Consider the following 27,841-nt stretch of genomic DNA (forward strand, 5'->3'; position numbering starts at 1 on the left):
TTGGTTTCCATCCGTAACAAGACCGGCTCATCGCTGGTGGCTTCATTTCCCTACTCGTCAGTGGCCAGTGGGTGTGTGGCGTCCTCCGGGCCCCGAGGCCGAGCAGGTACGGACAAAGGCAGTTCCCAGACGACGGCGGGAACGAAACCTGCTCTACCGGCGCTGAGCATGTAGGGACACAGAGCAGGCGAGGCCGCGCTGCTTTTCATTGTTTTGTTGGTTTATATTTAAAGGGGAGTTTCTCTCCGAGTTACAGGCTCTTCTCACTTTTATTTTATAACCTTGCTGTCAGTTTGTCTTTCTCTGCATCTTCTTAGACATTTAATGGAAAGCTGACAGGGAGCCACGTCCTTCTAGAAACTGCTGCGCAAACTTCAAAAGTTGCTACTGTCTAAAGTGACTGACTGGCCTTCTGATTTAGTGCTCTGTTTTAGTCGATGTGTATCAGTATTACAAGGAAACCAGGAAAGCAGGGAGCTGCCTGCACTGGTGCGTCAGAGTCCCTTTCTGCGACAGACTCAGCCCGATACATTTCTAGGACAAACACACTTGAAGATTCAGGCGGTTGCCTTGTAACCAGAGAAACCCTGTTTCTCTGTCGGTACTGTCATCCCAAACTCCACCCCCTCATCAGTCAAGGTAGTTACCGCCAGTTGGACCAAGAGGTGACGCTTCTCCATGGACGACTCGATTGTGCCAGGAAACTGCCCCAAAGGACACAACCTGCTGAGACAGCTGCCCGCTGTGCACCTCGCAGAGCAGGCTGGGTTGGCCTTTTACCGCCTTCCCGGGAGACAGACGATAGATAAACAGGTAGGTAGGTAGGTAGGTAGGTAGGTAGACAGACAGACAGACAGACAGATAGATGATTGATAGATAGATGATAGACACAAATAGATGATTGACACAGACAGACAAATAGATGATTGACAGATAGATAGCTATAGATAGATAAATGGGTAGATAGATGATAGACAGGAAGACAGACAGACAGAATGAACGAAAGAAAGAAAGAAAGGAAGGAAGGAAGGAAGGAAGGAAGGAAGGAAGGAAGGAAGGAAGGAAGGAAGGAAGGAGGTCCCTGGGTGTCTTCAGAAAGTGAGACTTAGAATCAACTATAAAATGAAAATGAAGAGCCCAACGAGAAAGTCAACACTTTTTAAACAGTCACTGAAAAATTGTGTGGACAATTTAATAGTATCATAGTTTCTTGCTATTACTACAAGATCCTTGATAAAATTTCCACTTTCGAGTGGCATCTCAAAATCTGGTCAATACCTGACTTCCAGCACCGCTAAGCAGGAAAACTGGACAGCTAGGGAAATCTCTAGGTAAATTTTATTTTCATGTTTCCTCCCAGTCTAGCTAATCTGAGAGAGGGCCTTATATCCTATGCCGATATTTCAGGAAACCGTTCCCACTCCTGCCTCAGGATGCAGACAGGTGGAGGCACATGCCATTTATCACTGTAGGGACATGATGGGACGTTATGGGGCACCCTGAGAGGGCGCCCTCCGTCCCCAGCAGACAGCCTGTCTCCCTCCTCTATAACTGGGGGGAGCGGAATCTCAACGGCTCCCTTCCACTGGATCGTGCAACCGTACAAAACCAATGGCTGAGCCTCCATCGCTACCATCCTCATGACAAAGAGTCCATAACCATCGAAGTGGCAGTGTGGCTAAAACAAAACAAAACGCAACAAAACGACAACTCTACGTGTTCGCGACACTCTTAAAACACTCCTTCCAGCAGAGAGCGGCGGCGTCACATCATGAGCAACTGCAGCTGTGACTGAGGGTCTCAAGCACACCTGTGAAGAGACACTCCATGCACCTCGTCAGTACCTAAATAAGCGTAGATTGGAGCAATAACGAGGTTTTTTTAAAAACCAGACTGGAGCTACACTCACACACCTTTTGGTAGCATTAAGTGATATGTGCGAAGATGTTTGCTGAGTGCAGTGTAGTTTTAATGCACTAATTGTGAAGATGAACTAACAATAAGCTCTGTGTACGTCCATAAGGGACTGTCAGCGGCCGGGGCCATCAGAACGGCCGTGAGGATGAGGACCTTGTGCGTGTGGAAAGGTGCACAGGACATTGCGCTGATGGGGACAGAGCGGACAACATGAACCCCGGCCCACCTTGGTGAGGTGAAAGGAAGTGGTGGAGGCAGAAATCCATGAACGTATGGGGAACGTTTTTTAGAGTGCTTACTGGTCATTTTGAGGAGGTTCGTTGATGACTTATTAAAAAATATATTTTTTTGGTATGAAATATCTACGAGTTTTATTACTTTTATCATCAGAAGAAAAAAGAACTTATAAAGTAATTTTCATTTTGGAAAATGTTAAGGCCGAATCAAGACAGCACTCATTAAAATTTATTATAGGATTATAATATTTTAACAACATTTTCATGATTACAAAATTCTTTGATGAATTACAGATTTAGAATCATATTAAAATATAATTTTTCAACCAGTTAACCTATTTCTTCTATTTAACATCTTGTGAACATGTTCTCATATTTTCAAAAATTCTTCAAAAATAGGGTTTTAATAACTTTTTAGTATTCTTCGTATAATAGTTTTTTTAAATATTATTAAGGATCATGATATCAAATTATATGATATGATTCTGAATTATAAATAGTTTAGTGAAAAATAAAACTCAGATGGTGATTTAAGGCGAGGTTCTCAAGTTAGGAATCATTGCCCTGTGAGGCTTAGACGCCAACGAGCCACCTGCTGGAGGTGGGGGCCCATCAGGTGATTCCGCTGCAGGTGATCTGCAGCCCACGCTCAGAAGTACTGACATAAGCAAGATAAACTCTGAAGAAAAGTCTAATTGGCTATCTACCTGGAATTATACTATTCTTTTCCTTAACAAGATAATCTAACCGATGATTTTCCTATTAAAATAATAATAGTGAATAATTACATAGCACATTACGAATTTTAGCTCATTTCATCTTCATAATGAACCTCTTACGCAGGTGCTATTATTACCCCTACTCAACAAAGCAAAGTTATGTCACCCGAGAACAACGGCACAGGGCGCAGCAGCAGAGACAGAAACGGCCTCGGCTCGGTGGCCGCAGACCTGGGAAGCGGTCTCCAGCCGCGAAATGCGGCTCGGGCCAGAGCAGCCCTAGTGACGGGAGGCCACAGACGAGAACTCGGGCACACAGGTGGCTTTCCCACCACACTCTGCTCTCGCGGCAACAGCGAAATTATCCGGATAAATGAGATTATTTTGTTATTGAATTCTGGGGAAGAGAAAGGACACAGTGACTTGTTCGTGCTCCCGGTGATGGCCAAGTTCAGCGTCACCAGGTTTATTACATAGAGACCTGAATAAAACGGTTCACAGAAACGGCACGATGTTTCCCTGCCGTCGGCCACTGCTTTTGCTAAAATGTAGCGGCAGAAGCCACAAGGTCGCTAAGCTCCTAAGAAGCGGCCTGATTAACATTCAGGTTTCTAAAGAGAAAACAGGGCTGTTCGCCGCCGGGGAGAAGGCCTTGAGGGAGAGCAGGGCCCTCAGCTGAAACTGCAAGGAGCCACTGAGCACGTGCGTGGGGACCGCTGACCCGCACACGAAACTGCCCGTGGGAGGCAGCCGGACACGGAGAGGTGAGAACAGAAGGAATGGGAGGCTCGGGCTGCTCCCCGGGGCCCAGGAAACGGGGTCACCTGGGGAACCTCAGATCCGTGCCCCGTCCCGGCACACCTCTGTCGCCCTCAAGCACCGTCGCGGTGAACGCCAGCAAGCAACCCCGGGGGCTGTGTCCCCACCCCGTCACCCTGTGAGTGCAGGCCACGCGCGTGAGGAGGGCTTACCCGCGGTCCTGGGCAGGGTGGGCCCGCAGGGGACGACGCACACGCTGGCCCGCCCCACACGCACAGCCAGTGGCGTGGTCACACGGGGCGAGCACACGCCTTTACTTCTCTGTCCCCACGCAGCGAGGGGTGAGAGCCTCCCATGACACACATGCATGCACACGCGTGCACACACCATACACACACCACACACACGCACACGTGCACGCACCACACACATGCACACACAACAGTGTACACACACGCGCACACACACACACGCATGCACACAGCACACATGTGTGCGCACCACACACATGCACACACAACACAGTGTACACACATGCACACACATGCACACAGCACACACATGTGCGCGCACCACACATGCACACAACAGTGTACACACACCACGCACACGCACACATGTGCACGCACCACACACATGCACACACAACACAGTGTACACACACACACATGTGCACACACCACACACATGCACACACACAACACAGTGTACACACACCACACACACGCACACACACATGCACACAGCACATACACGTACACACACCACACACGCACACATGTGTGCGCACCACACACACACACAACAGTGTACACACACCACACACATGCACACACTTTAAATTGGCTACAAAAGAGGACGGGTAAGCAAACTAGGAGTCCAAGTTCAAAGCTCTACTGCAAATTGTCTTTACATCTAAAAAACAGTCCCTTAACATCTCAGCCTCCTCTTCCTTCCTTTTGAAATAAGGGAGTTGACTCTATCACCCTCTGCTCTCATTTCTACTCCAAAAATTAAGGTGTTAGTAGAACCTCCCACATCACAGGTGCACCCACAGGCAGCCAGCTTCGGACCCCCCCGAAGAGGCCGCCGTCACCCCAGGGTCTCGTTTCACGAGCGCCCCAGGTCCCTCCTCACTGGTTTCTCACAGCAGTTCAATGGTGACATCAAATCCTGAAGGGTTCACAGCCACCTGAACTGTCCTTTTGGCCTTCTTCCCACAGATGGGCAAAATGGCGCCACTTCCTGTTCATCATCCTTAGTCTGGCGAGCCAGTCGGCTCCCGGCACCCAACGAGAGTTTGGCTCTGAGACTGGGACAGAGGAGCCATTGAGAGAGGCGGAAACGTGCACCGTGAATTGCCAAACAGTGGAAATGCATCCAGGAGAACATATCTTATTTCCAGAATATAAATGAATTAATCAGTACACTCGCCACCCACGTGCCAGAAACATCCCTGATTAAATTTAATGTCGTGAATTTGTACAATCACCACCAAGCTAACCACTGATTAAACAGAGGCCTCCACGCACTAATTCTTAGAATGTGCAGTTTGTTTCTTCTCTTGCCTGAAGGGCACATCTTTGAAAAGTTTGTGGGTTTGGGGGGGTGCGTTCACATTCAGAAACCTGTCCGAGTTTATTTCTCAAGGCGGCGGAGCCTAATTGCAGGCGGGGCCACTCCCTCCTCAGACAGGTAGACAGGTGCCTGTCTGGTCCATCTGCCACGTGGCACTAAGTTCCTATCCACCTTCTGGATAGGCAGAGAAACCTGTTTGTCACCAGATAATTAGCCGCCTAATTTCCTCTCCACATGTAAACCAGGAGACAAGTCACTGCTTCTTACCCTGGGGATAAGAGTTTAAAGTTGAAATATACCGGAGCCTCCTGTCTCCCGTATCTTACACATTTTAACTTCAGGCACGAAGCTATTTGCATGCACAGGGCTGAGAAAGGAGATAAAGGGTTGCCAAACATCTTAAGAACTGAGATTTTTCCAGACTAGTTCTTTATCTCCCAGAGATGCAGATAAACGATGTAGATGTAGGCAGAGACAGATCAAAAGTTAACTGGAGTCTGATTTACATACAAATCCACCTACCAAGTTCCATCACTCAACAGGCACTTTGTAAAATAATCGAATTTCTGCTCTCAAGGTAGCTTAAAATTTACTGGCAGGAACTGGGGTACAATTTCTCTGAACTAAAAATGTTTCCTCTGACCATTGGTCAAGCCTGTCTCGTTGCAAGTCCCATGGAGTCGCACTCATCTGAGGGCTCAATGTTCACAAGGTTTTAGAGTCAAAATAAAGCTGAGTGTTGAGTTCTAAACGCGGACATGTGACTTGCTGTGTGAAGTCAAAGCAAGAGGGTGGGAAGGAGGGGCACCTGTGTGCCCCAAGAGGGGCCTGGCTCACTTCTTGTGGTTTCTGGAACATTCCCACCCACCGCTGGGCCAACCACGCGACACGCATGTGACCGAGCCGAGACAACCACATACTGTGCCCCGAGCACACAGTGAATCTGCTCAGGCCCGAAACACTGACTTGCTCGCTCCCACGGGCCACGGCCACCCTGCAGTCAGGTGCCTGGACCACGCCTTGGGAGAGCTGCTGCTGCGGATTCCGAGTGCTCTCCCCTCTCATCCCTCACGGTGACGGCCCTGGCGCAAGGGGCAGCAGGTCCCAGAGGGCACAGATAAAATACGCAAACACCTGAAGTCGGTTGTGTACGAGATGGAGGGAGCCTTGGCCCCATGTGACTCCCGGGGACAGAGGCAAAACAGCATTATTCTCAGTGTACATGAGAAAACCCAGTGCTCCCGACTCTATAATGCGTTGGGAGACAAGGGGCATTTTCACAGAGCCACTGAGGCAGCCTAGAGACAGGTCAGCACAGTCAACGAAGAATGCGAAACTGAGGGGAAAAGCTGAGTGAGAAGACACGGCTCCATCCAATCCTGCAAGGCTAGGCTTTGAAGCTGTCACTTACTCATAAAGCTCACGAGAAAGAGATGAGATGGGCTCGTCGTATATAACACACGTGGCGTGTTTACAATACTGCGCAAGCATGAAACAATATCCTATTATAAATTGGGATGCAATTCAAATTTCCTTTCATTCCAAGCGACTCTCCTGCTTTGATTTGTATACATCATTTCAGGATTTCACAGACCAGCTGTGAAATTGCTGATTTGTCTCCAGCACACATTTCTTTGTTAGGGAAAAGAAAATGGGTCTTTGAAATTGTCTTCTTCCTATGAGCAGAGGAGAGATGTCTGCTTCTTTTACAAACACATACAGGTCGACTCAAAGGAAGCCACCTACTCGTTCCTTCAGGAAAAGGCAGCATCACCCCAGGAAGTGGCCCCGTGATTTCCACACGCCACCGTCACGTCTGGCGCCGGGGCGGGGAGCGGAGGTGAATGCTATCTCGCACACACAGGCAAAGCGGGCGCCTCGGAAGCGCTTTGCCTCCCTCAAAGGGAGATCCCCCTGAGACCACCTTTGCTTCTTCGAGACAAGAAAGGCGCGTGCCAATAAGTGCATTTAGTTCTGTGCTGGGTTCCCGCTGGACGTCTCTGATGATGGTGTGGACCCCACCGCCGCCGGCTTACATCTGAACAGCCATGAAAATAACTTCTACGATTTCACCTTCGCTTTCGGCGCGTGAGCCCCAAGTCTCGACATCTCAACGCCCCAAGCTGGGCGACCACTGGGGTGTGGTGGCAGCCGCCACTGAGACCGCGGGCTCCGTCGTCGGTCCTGAGAAGCCCGCCCGCCGCGGCTTTCCTGGTGCTCCACAGAGCAACGCCGTCTCCTACCGGTGAGGCGGTCTGCAAAGGTGACGCGGCGAGTTCTTCAAGGACAGTGGCCACCGAATAAAACAGCTTTGCACCTGACCCTGGGGCACTAAGGCTCCTCGTCCCAGAGACACGGGAGCCTCTAGCACGTTCCTTCTCATCTTATGGGGGCAGACGGGACGGCGTTTTTGGGAAGAGTCAGAAAGCCGTCAGGGCAAAATATGTCAAAGGCAGGTGCAAAGACACAGGAATAAACTCGTAGATACAGCGCTGTTTTGATGGGAGGGGGTTGGGAGCTGCGCACGGTCACGGGACGGAAGCACAGCGTAGGGAATATAGTCCGTGATAGCAAAAGAACTGCATATGGAGTCAGACGAGGACCAGACCGATCGGGGTGATGACTTTGCAAGTTACATAAATGTCTAATCACTCAGCTGTACACCTACCTGAAACTAAATAATATCGTATGTCAGCTGTAATCAGAAAAAAAAATTTTTTAAGCAGATATAAAGAGAAAAATTAGCAATGAAGCCAGTTATTCCTTCGTGTGTTTCGAAATGCACATAAAACCTGCCTGGACGATCGGACGCCTGCCCTCCGGTCATCAGTGTGGGGAAATCCACACTGACCCGACGGCAGGGCTCGGCACAGAAGGAGTGCAGTGACCGTGGGGAGAACCGAGGAATCGTTGGGCACGACTGTTTTATGCGTAAAACTTGATTTACATTTTTAAAACGCCATCTCGTTATTCGTTACAGGGCACGTTTCAGAAAAAACACTACTGTTCGGTGTACGTTTTCACTGAATATCCATTCGTCCATCGCGTTGGGTTCCCAGGAAGTTAAGACAGACAACGCAAGGTTATTCTATTACACTAGCTCCTGCCTACATGCAGCTCGCATTCCACGCAGTGATGTCGCATTTTTAAATGCAGGGTATATTTAAATTAATGTGTGTGGGGGACACACTGCTAGTCTTCTCGCCCGCAGACGGGCGTTCCCGCCAGGCACACAGACACAAGGCGGAGACCGGGCCCTTCGGTCCGCTTTGCAGCCACGCCTGGCCCCAGCACCAACCTCCATCCCCGGGGCTGAGCAGAGCAGCTGTGTGACAGCTACTGGGGACCCCCCTCAAGACGACGCGATTGTGCCTTTCTCCGTGACGCTGCTCGGAGCGTGCCAGTGACCCCAAAGCCCCTAGTCCGCAGTCGCAAGGCCAAAGACACGTTTGACGAAGCCCGCACCCCCGCCCCCCCGCCACGGCCGCTGTGGACAGCCGACCTGACTCCCGCTGGAAAGAAAAAAGTCAACCTTTACCGCATTTAAGTCTCTGCAATTTCAAATTTTCTTTCTATTACAGCCAGGGCTAACCCTACCTTACGTCGTATGAGAAAGAAACGGGATTTAAAGTTCTAATGAGTCTGATGGGATAGTTATCAGCAAAAGTTTAGAAGAGGAGATATTCGCAAGATAAAATAAGCATCGAACTGCAAAAGTGCTTCGCATCTTTGTATACCTCACGTTTGGGGACCTCAGAAATCCTGTGGGCAGGTAAAAGGCAGTTGGTAAAATACTCATTGTACACAAGCGAGCAAGGCGCACAGAGGTGATGAGACAGGCCCAAGCTGATGCAACGCGCGCTTCCTCTCACCGGGTGCCTAACCGGACCGCACGCCTTCCTGCAGCACGAGCACGCTTATTCCCTCGCGTGGGACGGGGAGGGCAAAGCCCACGTGCACTCTGGCAGGCCTGTGTCTGTCTAGAAAGTCTGCAGCAGGGCATGAATCTGCAAAAGCAGAACAAAACAAAACAAAAAGTGCTTTTAGTTTCCTGAATTATGCGCTGCAGATGAAATTGGCGAGAAAGAGAAAATTATCTGGAAAAATGGCTCCGGCCGGGGATACAGCACAGAAGACAGATGATACATTTTAGATGTCTCGTCCGCATTACTTCGTACAGCATGAGTCCTCAATAAATGGGGGGCGTCACGCAGAAGGCATCGGAAATATATTTGCAATTTTCGCATTAAAAGTGAAAGGAAACATACAGGGAATAAGAGCAGGGAGAACTCTGAATCTTGCAGAGGAAAAGAAACAAATGCACTTACCAGCTGGAGGAAGGCCTGGGTAATAAGTCGAGACAACGTGATTTGTGAGGCAAGTTGAAAAGGCACTCGGAGACAGAGGAGCGAAATAAAATAAAGACGACAGCATGTTTGGGGCTTATCGGGGGAAAATAAAACCTCCTTAGGCATGCTCCCGCCCACAGATACTCAGGCAGATTGATCTGATCAGTTCTGACAATCATGAAAAGTAGTACGAATGGAAGATGCCCGGCTAGTCCTCAGGTGCGCAGCCCCGTCTGCAAAGGAAACGGCTCCTTCCCCGTGCGAGCAGCGGTCTGCCACGAGGACAGAGCGGCGAGGCAGCCAGCCTGCCCCTGCCCCTCTGCCCGCGCGGTTCCTGAGTCCCCGCAGCCTGCGGTGCCTGGTGTGGGTGCTTACGCTGCCAGCCCAGATGGCTGATGTATCAAGCCACATGCCAATAAGACAGGAGGCACTTCTCGATGGAGAAGGTGCCCGCCTTCTCCCGCACGGCTTTCTCAGAGCCTCATCGCCAAAGCCTCTAGTATAAATAATGTATAACTGTGTCGTTTCGATGAAATCTCACACATGAATCGGGGAGGCAGCCTCAGGAGGATTCGTTTTAGATGTTTACTCCATGAGTTATGGACAAACCAACGTGGAAAGCTTTAGATTTAATTGCTACTTTTTACGACCTCAATTCCACAAAACAAATTTAGCATAAATGATCTAAGTCTGAATAATAACTTTGAGTCCCTACATAGCACCAAATACCACAAATAAAAATAATATGCAATAAACCATGAGGTAAAAAAAACATAGAGAATTTTCCATTTCCAAATGTGAGTATTAATTTATTTTGACAAGTACAGTTTAGTTTTAATTATTCATCGCATGGCAGCGAACATGCTGCAAACATTTCACAAAGAAACGGAAACTTAAATGTGTAACGTGAAGCCCCGTTGTCAGTCAGCATCACGTTAAATATTTGATCGGAATGACGCAGAAGCGAAGGCGTGGGCGGCCGGCGCCTGGACAGGGGCGTGCGGGGCCGGGGCTGGCCGATGCCGCTGCCCGGCCCCCGCACACTGGCCCTTCCTGCCTGTCTCAACCTCCGCTGTGCGTTTTTACTGTGCCTAAAGCTCATCCTCCTAAGTACCTTGAATGTAAAGAGTGTTTTGGAATTTTAAAAAATATTTCACAACCATCGTCTTAATGTAATCCAGCAGGTCCCAGTCAGGGGCCATTTTCCTTCCCCGAGGAGGCAAAGGGTTTGGCAGGGTCTGAAGACACCTGCGGTTGTCACAGTGAGGAAGGCGTGTGGCTGGGCAGGGAGAGGACATGGGGGGGGACGCGACCAGCCACACCCAGGACGGGCCCGGCCCGCACATCCCCGGATCAGCCGTGCAGACACACCGGGGGGCAGCGAGGAGAAAGGCCAGCTCCGTGTTCGGACAAGAAACTGCGGCCCATCCACTCTCGGTTACACAACAAATCACACCTATGGCCACGTGTCTGTCTTCAGTCTGTAGTCCATAAAACCACACGAAATTCAAACAGCCACAGAAACAGTGGGAAAACAGAACCGAAGCCACAGTGACTGAGACGAACGGCTCGAAGACGACGGAACGATGAGCAGACCCGAGGGCGCGTGGGGCGAGGGGCCGCGGCGGCGGAGGGCAAGCGACGGGCCGAGACGCGGTCCCCGCCCAGGCCGCCCACAGCGTCAGCCGCGGGGTCTGGCTGGGGCCCCAGGCCATCGCCTGCTCCCCGACAGGCCACACGGTCGCGCACACCGAGAAGGGACACGGAGGGCGACGCGGCTGCCCCGGCCTCCCCTCCTCCCTCGGCACCTGGTTAGAAAACGCCTCCTCACCCGCGTCCACAGGCGGACTGAAAAGCCAGGCTCGTGCCGCAATACGGGTGTGTGGCCGGGCCCCGGGAGGACCGGGGAGCAGGAGGTGTGTGAGGAAACATGGCTGAGAATAGAGCGTCTGCAGTCACAGTGCCCGGGACGCAGAAACTCAGCAGTCAGCTCGCAGCGCGCCCACAGCGTCACCATGTCCTCGCCCCAGGGGCCGCGCCTGCGCCTCCGAAGGCCGTAAGGACGGAACGCGACAATGAGTGGCAGAGAACAGGGACGGGGCACACAGCAAACCCCTGCTGCAGCGTCGGCAGCCGCGGCCACGTGACACGCACACATATGAGCATACACACGCAGGTGTGTGAGCTTGCACACACACATGCACACACAGTGAACACCTGCCGCGGCGTCCGTGGCCACGCGAGATGAACATGTGCACACACATGCACACACATTTACACACACAAGCATGCACACATACACACAGACGTGAGTGTGCACACACATGCACACACAGCGAACACCTGCCACGGCATCAGCAGCTACTGCCACATGACACACACAAATGTGCACACGCACGAGCATACACACACATGCGCATGCACACATACACACAGACATGTGTGCGCACACACATGCATGAGCATGCACACATACACACAGACATGTGTGTGCACACACATGCATGAGCATGCACACACACACAGATGTTCGAGCGCGCGCACATACACACAGACGCATGAGCATTCACACATACGCACAGACGTGTAAGTGCACACACGTGCACACACAGCGAACACCTGCTGCAGCGTCAGCAGCCACGGCCACATGACACACGCACACATGCGCGCACACACGAGCATACACACACAAACATGCACACACGTTTTGAGAACCCTCTTATACTCAGCAATACCCAGGGGGACTGTGGGAGCTGAAGTGGACTAGGTCTCTGCCCTCACACACCTCACATTTCGATGGGGAAAAATGACCAAATCAATATACAAATGATAAAAATAATCCCAAATGAAAATGTTTAAAGGTCAGAAAGTCACATTAAGACACGAGTCGCTAGTTCAAAGTTCCTGCAACCTAGAAGCATGGCATGTGCGCTGTGTGGACAGGACTGTCAGACACAGGGTTGGGATCCCGGAGGCTCAGAGCCGATCACAGGAAGTGGCAGGTGGCGGGTGGTGGTTCACAGGCAGGAGCACATGGTCAGAGAGGCAAAAGACCCACTCTGCTCACGGTTTTCTCAAGCGAGATTTTATCCTAGAATGAAAGAACTTTCCCCGGTGACCGCCTAGGCCTACTTCTCACTGAGAAGTAACTTCCTAGATCCTTCCTGAGGCAGAGGAAATGAGGCGATCTTTGATAATAGTCAATGAAACTTCCTAAATCAGAATATCAAAAGTAACAAGATGTCAATTATGCAGATATAAGTGAAAACGTTAAGTTAATAAGAAATCTTGGCACATTGTGATCAAACTGATTCCATTAAAGAAAAGATGAGTAACAAGAACTTGTATTCTGTTTCAAGGAAATGATTTAACAAAAATTAGTGAGCAGAGTTCTTCAGCAGTGAATTTATCAAAGGCTAGGGAAGAGAAAACCTAGAATTCTAGTCTAAATCATGTGGCAGAATATTTATTGTTTTACTTTGTTCTTTGGATTAAACTATTATATTATCACTTCTAAATGTCTGAGCTTAGTTCTCAAAAAAGAACATCAACCCTTATCGAAAACACATTTTTTAAAAGGAAGGCTACCTCTAACTGAAATAAAGTGACTGTCACCTCAATGAACAGGGAAATAAGGAAATAGGAATGAAAGTAGTTTAAACAGTTTTTAAAACATTGACAAATGGACCAAGTTCTTCGGTGTGCTTAGAACAATCACACGGCACAGTGCCACTAGACATTCAGGATCATCTGAACTTCTTGGCCAACCTTAATTAAAAGAAAGTAAAACAACTAATTCTAGAGGCCAGAAATGCTCTTTGGGCCTTATATTATTGGAAATGGCTAAATGATTTTATATTGCTAAAAGTAATCATTCAATGCCTTAACGTGGGCTTTTTCCTGTGCTTTATTTACATCTCTCATCGTCTTTTGTACATAAAAGTCTCTGGAAGACAAAAATATAAATAAAAAGTAAGCTTAACTGGCATAAAAAAGTTAAAGACTAAGAAGGCAAAATACCATGGCAAGCAAAGAAGTAATTAACGGTTTTCAAGACGATCTTGTTTGCTGAAGGCTTTACCACAATATCGATGACTTCAGGAGGAACTAGATAATCTACAGTGCTTCATGGAAGGCAAACTGTCGGATCGACAAATGTGATTATCAAGCCAATATATACTTAAAAAAATTCAGCAAATGTTTGTACCACCTTATGCACGGATCTAGGTTTCCCAGGGGACGGACTTTAAACCATCAGCCCCATTCAATCTACAGTTTACCCCAGAAAAAGAGGACGTACTTTATTATAATCGCTGAGCAGTATAAGCAAAGGGGTGGCCTATGGTTTGACCATGACAAGTGCCATCCTTTCCCTTCCCAGGGAGCGTCTTCCATTTTTTCCTCCTTTTTCTTGTTTACATGTGTGGAGCATAACCAATGAGAATGCAAGAAAAGTAGAGGGGAAAAAAGAAAGTAAATTTAATTTTTACTGAGCTATAATCCCTGGGAATTTTTGGAAGAATGTTCAGGAAATGTCAAAGTGATTATAAATTAATAAAGCAATAATAAGGCCCCCAAAGAGATACACAAAAATGGACTAAATGAATTTAAGATTTAATGTTTTGCTGAAGATCCGTTTGGAAAGCACATTTCGTTTCCAACGGGACTTAATACATTAAGTTATAATCAAAAACTTCAGCCAGAGTATTTTTCCCATTCGACGATGGTGGGGAGCGGGAAATAAATTCAGTCATTGCATTGGGAATGACTGCTGGGCTTCGTGGCCAGAACCCCTTCACTCACTCGGTTAATATGGATCTGGCACCCATTACGGACCATGCGGAATTCCAGTTCCTGTAAGTACGAAAGCTGAGCGTGAGCAGATCTCAACGCGGAGGGCACTGACCCACTTACTGTGCCAACCTGAATTTCGTTAGATTGAAATGAAGTAAGTAAAACTCAACCCACAGGGCCGAGTTGGATGTCCTAAAAGTGTTCTATGAAGTAACATCAGGTGAGAAAGGAATATATCCAGCAGACGACTGATTAAAGTGGGACAATGGCCCCTCTTTTCCACGTGCCTCATGGCATCGCTTCAATGAAACGGCCCCGGCGTCATGTCCAACGTGACCGACGGCATGTAATGCACAGCAGAACGTGGAGCCCGCCTACATGCCGCAAATTCTGAAAAAATAACTAGTGCCAACTACACGTTTGAAAACAAGGCAATATCTTTTTTTTTTTTTTTTTTTTGCCAACTCCAGTAGAAGTGCCTCCATAGCATTTTATAACTAGGGCTAAATTAAACCACAATGGTTCATTCCCTTGGTATCCAAGGATCCCAGAACGCGGAAATAACGACGGCCCCAGGATGGGGGCGGGGGGACACACCCGCTCTCGCTTGTCATGCCACAGCCCGCGTCCAGGCAGTGACTGATTTCGCAAAGACGCATCTCCTGTGGGACCCGCGGGCACATGACCCTGACCTCTAAACTAGTGTGGGTGTTTGGGATCCAAAGGGAAACCAGAGTCAGAAGACCGAGGAAATGGACCTAACTAGATGTCTCCTTCTTCATTTCTTTGGCACCCCTTAACTTTGCTGTTACTATTTTTAAAATGCTTTGGGAATAGAATGTCAATGCATTTTATTAGCACTCCTGGAGCAAATATTTAATATCCTAGATGGCCAGGCACCACTTCCCAAATGTTAATTGATGCCGTTGCAAATTGCTCGTGGCGTGTTCAAGGTGTACCAGGAAATTAACAACAGAGCTTATAGGGCAGAAAATGCATTTTAATAACTGGTCAGGAGGATCAGCTCTTCATCTGTTTCTGTTCGAGGGTGAGAAGGCTGCTCTTCTTTGGAGTTCCGAGACCATTCAGATAACGACTCTATGTGAGGAGGTGACAACATGACATTGCATGGTAAGCAGACTCTCCCTCAGGTTTACGTGTGAAATTCGCAGGCGCCTTTACTAATCATTCCTTTAAAATTCTCTCTCCTCTTCCTCCAGTCACCAGGACTAACACGAAATCAGTGCAAGGTTCAATTCTAAATCACCGCGCACCATAATTATCACTCAGTATGGCGTTTGCAGGATCACCGCCTGGTCTGTCTTCATTCGGGACCCGGTCTGGAACAGTTGTATAAGAAGAGTTAGTCTTTGGGAGACACCGTTTAGCAGGTTTTAAATATGGTCGCGCATTCCAGAACCCAATGAACGTAGAACAGAGTAACACGACGTCAACTTCTTCATAAGCGAGGCTTCCAAAATAAATGGTTTGGTTATTTTTACTTCCTACAATTATCATACAATCACCTTTAACTAGAGTGCCCTCCACCATTGTGAACTAAGGAGAAGAATCATTAGTGATAATTGACAACAGCAGCAGTTCTCTGAGGGAGGCGAACTTCGGGGGTAGCTCCCCAACTTCCGGCCTCTGGCGTCAACAGCCTGCACCGACCCTTTGCTGCCAGTGAGGGCGGGAGAGTGAATATACACTGGACTTCACTCCCAGGGTGACTCTACCACGGCGACCTGTTAAAAAAAGAGATTTTCTTGGGAGGCCTGGAACTTGTCAGGTAAAGGGACTGGTTCCCCGCTCAAGGGAGGGGTGGGGGGGCTGGAAGGGACGGCAGCTGCCCGCAGGGTGCGCAGAGGCAAGCTGCCGGCCCGCAGTGCTGAGGCAGGGGGCCCCGTGACAAGGCCTGGGGCACCCTTGGCTGCCGAGAACCCTCCTGGCTGAGAGCTGGCAGAGCGAAGGTCCGAGCCCCGGGCCCCCCGCTGCGGGGAAACGCTGCCGGCCAAGGGCACGGATGCCTGACGCTGTGGTCCCCAGCACTGTGAAGCCCTGAGCAGAGGACGCAGCGGAAAAACGCCAGACTCTTGGCCCATGGAACTTTTGAGGAAATAAACGTGGGTTATTTTAAACTTCTGTAACTGCGGTAATTTGTTACATGGCAATAAAAGACGCACTGTGATGTACTGGATATTTCCTAAGCCTCTGCCAGGCATGGTGCTAAGTCTCATATTCATTGTCCCATTTAATCCTTAGAACAAATTCCAAAGATGAATGCTATTATTATAAACTAGTACTATTATAATATAAATATGAAATGCTGTTATTATAAAACCCCATTCTGTAGATGAAAAAGTAAAAGCTTACAGGGCAAATAACTTAAGATCACACAGCTAATATGGATGATGGCTGAAATTTTAATCTGATTTTAACTGCAGAGCCCGCGCTATAAACCCTCCACTCTGCAGTTCCTACACGAACGAACGCTGGGACCCCCCATCCTAAAGCCCGGTGTTAACCCCGCGTTGCTATGAATTCACTGTGACATTTAAAGGAAGCCAGGCAGTGGATCCCGCCCTCCCAGGTCTCATAACTGCAGGGGGCCCACTCTCTAAAGCCCTTTCAAGACTAAGCTCTCCCATAAAATCAAACTTTTCTATCTCTAATCGACCCCATATATGCGAATACAGTTTTAAGTAGAAAAGTCAAAGGATAAGGCCGGTTATAAGAGAGCTTATTTTGTCACGTGAGCCACCCTCTTCTCCCCAGAAACTCCAGACTCATGTCGCGAACAGCATTCTCCGGCTGCCGGCCGAGCACGCACGTTCAGGAGGGTCAGGGGGATCCTGAGGGACGGCTTACTGTGAAGTCCATTTCTGGCACACAAAGCGACTAAGGCAGAAACTGAAAATCATTCGAAATCCCTCCAGCAGGGCTCTTGAAAGGAAGAAACTATCTAGAAGTGGGGCTCAGGACAAACCCTCCTCATGCGGGGGTGAGGCACTGGAACAGTCCTGGCCTCGTCTAAAGAAAACGTCTCTGGCAAGGGGACGTGTGCATGGTGGGCCACCACCCCCCCTCATCCTGCCATTCAATCCTCTGCCCCATCAGCGCCGGTTCAACTGTTCTTCCCACCAGTGCGTCCTGTGAAGCTCACAGGTGTCTGAATTTGACCCCGCGGGCTGGACCCTTCTGCCCAAGCCCCGCCAGTTCTATAACGAGAAGTAAATGAGCCTGTCTTCTCCGCCTGTCCCTCTGCTCCTCTCATAAGCACTAACCATGGGGAGTCATGGGCTGACACGCACCCAGCGTGTGAGGCCAGAGCTCTGGGCGAGACTCCAGCCGCCGTGACGGAGCTGGACCCCGCGTGCCCAGGGCTGCCGGCAGATGACGCCACACCCACCTCCAGTGAGTCGGCTTGTCATGTTCACAGCACCCCCCACACTCAGCAGGCCACCAACTCCCCTAAACAGCGATAGCGAGAGGGGCTCGTTCCGTGAGTGACCTGGTGTCCCGGGGACAGGAGGTCTCAGCTCCCTGAACCCACACAAACAAAGCACTTGAGCTCATGGTCCCAACTTGCAGATATGATGAGCGACCGGGCGAGAAGCACATCTGAGCAGGAGGCGGCCTGGGACCGCGTGCAAAGCTCTGATTGTGCTGACCCAATGTTACAAATGTCACCGGCCTTTAAAGAATAATGAGAAGCGGTGGGGGGGACATCTTGTTTTCTTTTCCTTTCTGAAAATGGCTTTTTCGGATGCGGGTCTGCTCCGGCACACACTGGAACAGTGGCTACCGGTGATTTTACAGCAATAAAGTTGACGCCTGTCTACCTAGGATGCGAGGAGGTAGGCAGAGGGTCCACCTGAGCGTCAGCTCCTTTTCGGGGTTGTTTGCTGTTGTCTGCATAGACATAAGCAAAAGCAGTTTGGATTAATAAACCAGAAAGCTGGAGGCTGGCTCTGCAGGCAAACATCAGCTAGCTTCATCACCATCACCATCACCACCATTACCGTCACCATTACTGTCACCATCACCATCATCTTGAGCACATTATTGAGCCCTCATGCATAAGGCAAAGATCGAGTCACTCGGCGATCACTCAGTGACCACCAGCCCCAGGCCCACAGCGGGCCGCGAGTCGCGCTAGGCACTCAGTCTGCAGCACTAAGCACATCGGTAGCTGCTCCCCGGAGCTCACGTCCTGGTGCAGGGCGAGGGGCGGTCAGCAGGCAAACACCATGCGTCGGGTGTCACCCAGTGCCATGGGGCAGGGACAGCACGGGGCAAGGCAGGCACGGCCACGGGAGGCCTGTCTGATGACGCGATGTCTGAGCGGAGGTCCGGAGCCAGGGCGAGGGGCCCTGCCAGCCAGGTGTCTGGGGAGAGCTCCCGAGAAGGGGGGACCGAGGAGAATGTCTCGAGAGCCTCGAAGGGGCCGCTAAGCATGGACGCGTTTGAGAACTGCAGCGGGGCGCGGCTCTGACCGCTCCCGAGCCCACGGCTGCTGCCACTCCTCTGCCTAGACGGGACACTATTTGGTCCCGGAAACATAATCCGCCACGAGGTGACGCTGCAAAGCCCAGAAGGACCGCTGTCACTCAGCTAATACATGTAGAGGGGCTCGTCCTCGTTGGCCCCACAGCTCCGTTTTAGGGCCGTTTCATCACAGAGAATACGGTCCCTAGCAATTTGTCTTTTAATCCAAAAGTCAGCCCATATGACGAGGAATCCCCCATCCAGGCTACAACGTCGGCCGAAGCAGAAAAATCGCCACTTCCCAGCAAAACGGATTCCCAACTGCTCCAACACCATCGTTATCCGTCCCGGGAGGCGTCCTGCGGCAGGGCTACTCCAAGTCCGCATGTCGCCGGACGAAGGCTTACCCGGCTCCGGGCCGCGAGCCCCTGAGCCCAGCAGAGCCGGCTCGCTCTCACGCAGGGCCCGGCCGCCCTCCGTTCCACAAACACGCGACGGTGCTTGACGACGGGACGGGTCCTGGGGTTTGCCTTTCGAACTTCCACCATGCTGCCGGGTCAGGGGTCACCGTGGCGCTGTCAGCGTGAACTCACTCGCAGGGTGACCGCATGGGCCTCCACGCAAAGCCACCACCTACGCACACGGAGCACGACAGACACATTCCTGTCCCCAGCCTATGCCGGTCCTTCACTGACCCTCTCCACCTGCTGCTCACCTCTGACCCCCGACCTTCTCGTCTCCGCGCGCACACGTACACTGCCCACTCAGCCCGCAGAGACCGTCACCAACATCTCCACGTGCCCATGTCCCATCCGGTCCCTGAGCAAAGCCAAGGCTACTCTCCAGCACAGACCCTCCCAGAGCCCCACGGGGCAGTGGCCGCCTTCTCTGAATCCCCCGGCACCCCGACGCCTCCTTCAGGAACTCACCTTGATTTCTACCTGGTGTCGCAGTCGTGTGTCTGTAGCTGCCACCCACCCCGTTCTCTTGTTGATGGGGAAAATTATTTGTGGGCAATCAGACTAGCAGTTTCTCTCTTTAATAAAATGTAGTTTATGTATCGCCCTGTTACGAGGACCTGGGGTGAGTTCACAAATACGAAGCGTCGAAAGGCACGGACTTCTGGTTGGAGGCTGAGCCAACGCCAGGGGTGTGGCGTTCGGCATGACGACGGCAGGGGACGCTGCTGTGTGACGGACGGGAAAGTCGTCGAGCGAGCAGATCCCAGGGTCCTGGTCACGATGAGAACACTTCTCCTTTCCTTTCCCTTCGCCGTCTCTACGTGCGAAATGAGCGTCCGCTGAGCCTCCTGTGGCAAAGATGTCACAGTCCCTGGGACTCGAACCAGCAGGCCGGGCGCCTCGCACTCACGCGGCGACGCGTGTCGTGTTTCTCGGCGGAAAGCGAACGGACACGCCCCACGTCCGTGGCCAGCCGGGCCGCGTGTCCGCCCCGACGCGCCCTCCGCCGCCGACGGGCGGCCCGGCCGCGAACGGCGGCCTGCGGAAGCCACGCGAGAGGCGGGCGTCGCGGACCGCGCGTCAGTGCTGCCGGCATTTTAAAAGCACGACGACGAAAAAGGCTCCGCGCGGACAGCCGACTGCAGGACGAGGGGCTCTGCGACCTCCCTTCGACGTGACCCCCACGCGAGCCGGCTCGGCGCTGCACGAGGCCTCGCGGGAGGGGCGAGCGAACGGGCGCGCGGGGCTGTGCCCGGCGCCGCACCTCAGCTGCACCTCAGCTGCACCGCGTCGCCGCGTCAGAAACGTGAGCCGCGGGGCGGGCACGGCCGGGCGCGCAGGGGCACGAGCCGGGGATAGAGCGAGTCGGCGCACGCCCACGCCTCGGCCACACGGAGCCCCGGACGGCCGCGTGAGGGCAGGAACCCCACCGCGCCCAAGAAAAACGACCGGGGCCGTCGCCGCGGCGAACAGCTGACACCCTGGAGGGCGCTCATCCAGCAGCGGGTGGTGGTGGGGAGCATGAACCTGAGGAGGGGACTGGGAAGCCACGCCCACAGGGCGGGGCATGGGGAAGCCACGTCCACAGGGCGGGACTCGGGGAAGCCACGCCCACAGGCCCTGCTGGTGGCCAGCAATACCGGAGCACGCGCGGGGACGGAACAGGACCTCTCAGAAGGCACCTCTACTTCCCACAGGGATCTACGCGCTGGTTCTTAAACGCGAACTTGGGCACGGCCGGACAGCTCGCCACGCGGGACAGAGCTTCTGGTTAAAGGGCCCTGGAAAGTACGTCATTTCCCACGGCACGGAACCAATGAGACTCCGTTAACCACATGAAACGTTAGATTAAGTGTGGACTTTTCCACCATATAGTTGCTGCTTTAAAAAGAAACCACGTGCACCCATTTTTTAAATGTATTCTTTTGAGTAGGTAGACAGCCCCTCACTGGCTAAGTAGCTCCGGGTGCACCCTAGAGCGATGCGACATTTTTGCACCCTGCAGGGCGGTCGCCCCACGCATTCTAGCGCTCATCGGCCCTCGCGCACACTCATCGCAGGGTTATTGGCCACGTGCGCCTCCCCTTTCCACCCGTCCCCGTCCCACCTGGTCTCCATTTCTGTGAGTCTGCGTTTGCTTTGTTTTGTTTTTAGATCCCGCAAGAGTTTCCACGCAACATGAGCTTTGGGGAAATTAATTACAGGTCATGCTCAGAGCCGGGGGACACAGTGCCAGTGCGTTTTTGCTGAAAATATGAGAACCATCACCTGGAAGGCGCCTTCTGTGAGTTCCCCGTCGGCCTGTCTGATCCCTCGTCACAGTGACAGATGTGCCTGGCACAGGGCAGCTGCTGAGAGAGAACATGTTTCCTCACGGTGCTGAATATTGATGAAAGCGTCTACCTTGCCCAAGGTTCGGTTTTGGAAAATGGCAGTTTAAGACCACAAATAAATTAGGGATTCTCCCAGCCTCATTTTCTCCCTATTAAACTATTATGGGTGTCTTGTCAGCCAGGTCAGAGACACACAACATCCGCTCCGTAGAAGACGGGAATTAAAGGAGAAGAGAGAGGGGTTCCAGCCTCAGCACGTGCGCCCGCTTCTGTCTGAGAGCAGATTTCTAGCTGCAGGAGTTCTCAGTGTGTTTGGTAGGGAAACGTATGCTGTATATTACGATGGATAAAAAATACATAGTTTGCCTCGGTTTCCCTGACTTCCGAAGACTTTTTAATTAAAATGGTGGAACGGGTTGGTCAAACCGTCTCGTACTTTGAACACTGAACGTCACGAGTGGCGAAGCTTCCGGCTTCGTTTCCGATGTTTTCCCGTGGGCGACTCGCAGCCTTCCGAAAGCAGAGGGGAGGACACGGTCCCCGCGTCACAGGCCCCTGTCTGAACGACGACCTTCCCCCGCAGGAAACCCTACAGGCTTTAAGAATTGCGGACCTCAAAACCTCATCCTGTGTTCTGCCTCTCATTTACGTGCGCACATCAAACTTTGCTGTGCCCTCGCCAGCCCAGTCTTGCTCATTGCGTCGATACGCGTGAAGCCCTCACTGCAGCCCACGCCTGGGCTTGGAAACTGGTCACATGAGGTGGATCTGACTGGTCAGTGAGGTGGACATGAAGGCTCCTGCTCTGACAGAGAGACCGGTGACGGGGACAGTGATGACCAGCTGCAGGGCAAGGCCACCACTGCCTTGGGCTGGCAGAAAGCCTCCACGAGGTGGGTGGCTTTGGCAGAGAACGGTGGGCAGAAGAACTCACCCGAAGATAGACCGGCACCTGCCGGCAGGCGTGACAGTGAAGGAACGCAGAAGCTGAGGACGGAGGGGAAGGGTCACAGATTGTGACCAGATCGCACAGGCTCACACGCCCAAAATATGCTAAAAGGACATGTTACAGATCACGGCTTCGGATTTCCTCGTCTTGTTTCCGAATTACTGGCACTAGTGAGCAGGCTCGGACCGGCCTGCGACGTGTGTTTAGTGTTTTCAAAGAAACGTCATCGATGCTCCTGCTGCCGGTCCCTGTGAGGTCACGATGACCTCAAGAGGCAGCCCGCGGTTTAGCGATGCCCTAGGTACCTGTCACCTCGCGGTCTTTAATCTCAGCGTGCTTACCGCAGAATAAAGGGTGACACGTGCAGGTCCCTCCGTCCCCACGCCTCCTGTCTGTAACGGAGTCCAGGAAAACCCAGCCTGCTGTCTGAGGCCACTTCTTTCTCCTGAAGGTTTAACGATGCGAGACGCCCGGGCATGCACTGTGTAGGATCCTCTGCCGCAGACCTGCCGGATGCCGCCGCTGAGCAGCCTTTGCTCGAGGACCCTTCCCACGAAGCCTCACCGGCCGCCCACCTACGGGGCGAGGAGTGGACTTCACGGATTTCCTCGTTTTATGATTTTTTTTTCTTTTGCCATTTTTGGCCTCGGCTCTGTTTTGCTATTCAGAACACCAATTTCCTAAAAGCAAACAGGAAAACTTCATCCTGAAGAGGACAAAGACTGTATTTTATTTCTTTTTGTCCTCGGGACCCAGCCTAACGTTTAATTTACACTGAGCAGTTGATGAGTTAGTAAATGGATGGATGCACGGAGGGGTGGATAAGAGGGAGAGAGACAGGGGAAGGGGCAATGTAAAAAGGAGCAAGGACGGAAAGGAAGAAAGAGAAGGAAGAAAAGAGGAACGGACAGTGTAGTGGGGGGCGCGGTTGCATCGATGTTTGTACCTGCTTCAGTCAGGACCCTGAACTGCAGGTAACACAGAGCCCGTTCGAAGCACCTTAAACGAAAGGGTCACTGATCGACCAGCAGCTCTCAAATGCCCTTGGGTCCATCCCACGAGGTGGGACCAGACATCACAGGAAACGGGGCCTGAGGAGAGACGGGAGACTCGCCCGTTTCAGGACCCCTGCCCGCCCCCCGCCTCCCTCCCGTCTGGGTCCCGGGGCTTGTCTGGCTCACTGTGGGGACATTAGCCGCCTTCCTACACAGACGGCTCCTCACGCCCGACGGCCACACTCTGAGGATGCTTTGGAGGGTGTGGTCCTGGTCCTGACCTAACTCCGTCGTCTGCAGGAACGGGGACCATAAAGTGGTGACACTCGGAACCAGAGTCTGTGAATTCCAAGCAGAATAGCTGTATCCGCCTTAGAAGACAGAGCTATAAAACACACGGCCGTCAGGGATACAGCTGTGACTTACGACACTGCCTCCTGGATCACAGATGGTACTCCGTCGTTAACTTATGCAAAGAGGTCACAGACACTACACGGTAGACTAACAATAAAAGAACTGTAAGATTTTAGAGTCAGGCTTGGAGAAAATATGAGACCATTTGTAACCAACAGCTCGGGCCACCTGTGATTCGTGTATCTCCTGCTATGCCGTGAGGGTCAGATCTGATGCGTAAACTCTACAAAACCAGGACGAGCTACGCAGACGGCTTTTGCTGTTATTAACATGGATGTTAAATAGATATTAAGAGAAAGAAAGGCCAAAGAAAGCACCTGTCACCCTGCGATTCCTGTCAAAGACTCCTTCCTGTCCTTGGCAAACGACTACTCATCTAATTCCTTTGTAAATAACTTCTGTTCCCAGCACAACCATACGCTTTCGTGGCCTCTCGCCCAGTACCTAAGACCGTGCAGACTGATGCAGAAACCCTGCTTTCCCTAGTACTCCTCGGCACCTCAGGAGCCACATTGGAAGTTAAAGAAATGACGGTGTGAGGTGATCTGTCCAATGGGGTGGAAAAGAAGTGGCTAAGTGAGAGCCTTTGGAAAGGAAGAGGCAGAAATAACTGGCCCGCCGCCCCCTCCAAACGCAGCACTCGGGGTAATCAGGCTTGAACCCCCACCGCCTTGTCTGGCACAGTTTTAATTTTAGAAAATGATTCCACCGAACACACCTCGATTTCGTAGAAAAAACACTATTTGTGCCAAAGCAGGGAGTGCAGGGAGGAGAGCCACATGGTCACCCCGGGGGAGGACACAGAGGATGTGCAGGTCACAAGGCCGCGTGCTTCAGCGAGCGACAGAGAAGGACAAAGGGACACAGGGCGGCCATGGCCTTGGGCGGGCGCCTGGGGTACAGGCGGCCTTGTGGAGAAGGCGGACGTTGAAGCCGACGCTGAGAGCCGGGCTGGGGGTGGGGGGTGGGGGGTGGGGCGGGGCAGGGATGCGAGCCGGCGCTGCTAGAGCGGAGGGGTAATCGCGCGGACACGCTCCGTGCCGGCATCCAACCGCCTTCCCACGCCCGGCGCCCTTAGCAACGGACGCCAGGCAGCGATGCTGGAGCCGGTGCAGCAGCTTAATTACGATACGGATTTTCTAATCAGTGCCGCACTGGCCTCTGACAGTATCTAAGCGTGTGTGCATATGTATATGTGTATATATACACATATACATACACATACACACACATACACACATACACATGCATGAATACACACATGCATATGTACACATACATGCATGCACACACATATACATACACATACACATATACACACATGCACACATACACACATACACACATGCATATACACACATGCATATATACACACATACACACATATATACACACGTATATACACACATACCCACACATATATACACATACACACGTGTATATACACACACGTATATACACACACATGCATATACACACATATACACACATGCATATATACACACATACACATACATATACACACATACACACGTGTATATACACACGTATATACACACATACACACATACATATACACACGTATATACACACACGTATATATACACATACATACATGCACACACATACACATATACACACATGTATATATGCTCTATGTTTATCTTCATATAATTCCAATAAGTGACACACAAAGAATATCCATTATTGCAATTACTTATATTTAAATATTTCCCTTAAGATTTGTTTATCCAGATTTGCATTCTTTTGACGGGAAAGAACACATTTCCACATTGCCTTTTTTGAGGCCACGTTGACACCACCCTCTGCCATAAAAAGATATTTTTACAAATGGCGTGTAATTAAGCACACCATTAGGCACTTAAACTTACTGCAAATATTCGGCTGCTACGTAGCAACTGCAGAGAAAACAATGAACCCGACTTCAAAATGCAATGCCTATGATTTGTCATAAAACACAGAAAAAAAAAAAAACAGATTCCCTATAAAAGAAAATAAGATATGCAAAGAACATATTATTCCCATTTGATTTACAAATGTTTAAAATAGAGATTTAATATCTGGCACTCATGATGATATGTAAGTTTTCTTAAATGAAGTTAGTGTCTTAATAAGCTTTGCTGCTTGTCATTACCATTTTCACAGATGAGTTGATTTTTTTTTTTCCTAAACACTGAATAACTAAGCTTTTGCATGTAGGTTGAACCACGTAAAATTGACATCTACAAAATGTTTCGCCTACGAGAATGACAACTTCCTAAGATTTTAACCTAATAAATCAAAAGCATAGAATCACAGAATCTCAGAGAGAGAATGAAGGCCTCAGAGAGGTAGCAGAGTCTTTGGCCTGGTTCATAAAAAAATCCCCTTTGGGATAAGACAGTGGTCATTTGATCCCCGCTGTGGGAGTGTTTGAAATAAGGCATTTAAAATAATACATGAGAGGGACAGAAAGGAACACTCCGTAAAGAGTGAGCCCAGTACTTAAAGGGACCCTTTGCCTTGTTCGGCCACATCAGATAAAACAGTTTAAAAATAAAGGGAAAAGGAAACAGATCTCAAGCAAATATCTAACCTTACATTATAAAAGGTACCTGAACATCATTCAGGATTTTTTCAAATGACTACATGAAAAGATAAGAGGGCTTACTACCTAGACTAAAAATATGCGTCTATTTCTCTAATTTCAAACAAAAGGAACTAAATTTAGCATTCCCAGATAACGCACCTTCATCTATGCAGCTTGGAAGAATCGAGTGAATTATTCAAATCTAGAAAAGGAAACCACTAAGAAAATAGATATTTTAACGCTCTTCAGCCCGCAACCTACCCAGGAAGAGAGTCAGATGAGAGATAACCTTGAGCGAGCAAGGTTATGAGGATTCTTTCAAAATGGGTGATTTTTGAAACGAGCCGATCCTGAGTCTGCCCGTCAGACAGAATGAAATCTGCCTTCCGGGGGGGCCCTCACCCCTCGGACTCTGCCGGAACACGAGGACACTGCTGCCCAAGGGGACACCTGCACCCCTCTGCTGTCAGCTCAGGAAGTGAATCTCTTTCTCTCCCATGTCCCCCGTAACCTCTTATTAATAGCAATCTTACCAATACACAATCATCAAACTCTAGGCTTTTGTCATACGGAAAAGAAATAGATTTGGGAAGAAGTGACCTAGACCCAACCTGATTTACCTCACTAATCAGGCAAATGAGGAAAACGGGTGGGCTGGAAGCTAAGTGGCCCAGGCAGCCTGGGCCACGGCTGGCAGGAACAAGAAGCCACCGAGGTCCTGGGCCTGGAGCTTCTACCCACGCCCCAACCCCGTGATGGCTCCACATGGGAGGACACCGTCCCCTGTGCTGCCATTTGGTCCTTGTGCCATGGGACTGTGTGGTACGTGGGTCTGTGCATGTATCTCTGTGTGGCTTAGGCAGGCATTAATACGGTTAAGGCTCAGTTTTATCCTGATTAATTACTCATTCGTAAATAGCCAGTAATCCTTTGTAAGTCTAAAGATCTGCCCCATAAATTAAACTCTGTAATGCCACAGGATTTTCTGTGATCGGTAACCAAATAGAAATCACCTTATCACAGAATTACCAAAGCATCAATCACTGAAACAAGCAAACTAGTGATTCTCCAGTATATGATGTTTGCGTTAATTCAATAGCAGGCAGAGAACTCGGCCCAAAACATGAAGGTTTGGGCTGATGACTCAGAACAATTACTGAGAATCTCTCTATTAAAACCAGAGCCAAGTGGTCACTAAAAATGACAACACATTCAACAATGTGCACACATTTTGACACTATTAGGATTTAACAGAGCAA

At 50.5% G+C, this 27,841-nt stretch overlaps 1 protein-coding gene across 9 annotated transcripts in view; it reads right to left on the reverse strand.

Moving 5' to 3' along the window:
* CNTN4 (contactin 4) overlaps nucleotides 1-27,841 on the reverse strand; it is a 637,177-nt gene that overhangs the window by 530,722 nt on the left and 78,614 nt on the right. Inside the window, exon 1 of one of the 9 annotated variants that reach the window (XM_036220052.1) lies at nucleotides 9,538-10,488. The exons of 7 other annotated variants lie outside the window; for them this stretch is intronic. The gene's annotated coding sequence lies outside the window, so the exon portion shown is untranslated. One more of the 9 variants, XM_036220053.1, reaches the window with a different exon arrangement.

This window comes from Rousettus aegyptiacus, unplaced genomic scaffold (genome assembly GCF_014176215.1).
Source record: "Rousettus aegyptiacus isolate mRouAeg1 unplaced genomic scaffold, mRouAeg1.p scaffold_m13_p_4, whole genome shotgun sequence".
Lineage (NCBI taxonomy): Eukaryota > Metazoa > Chordata > Mammalia > Chiroptera > Pteropodidae > Rousettus > Rousettus aegyptiacus.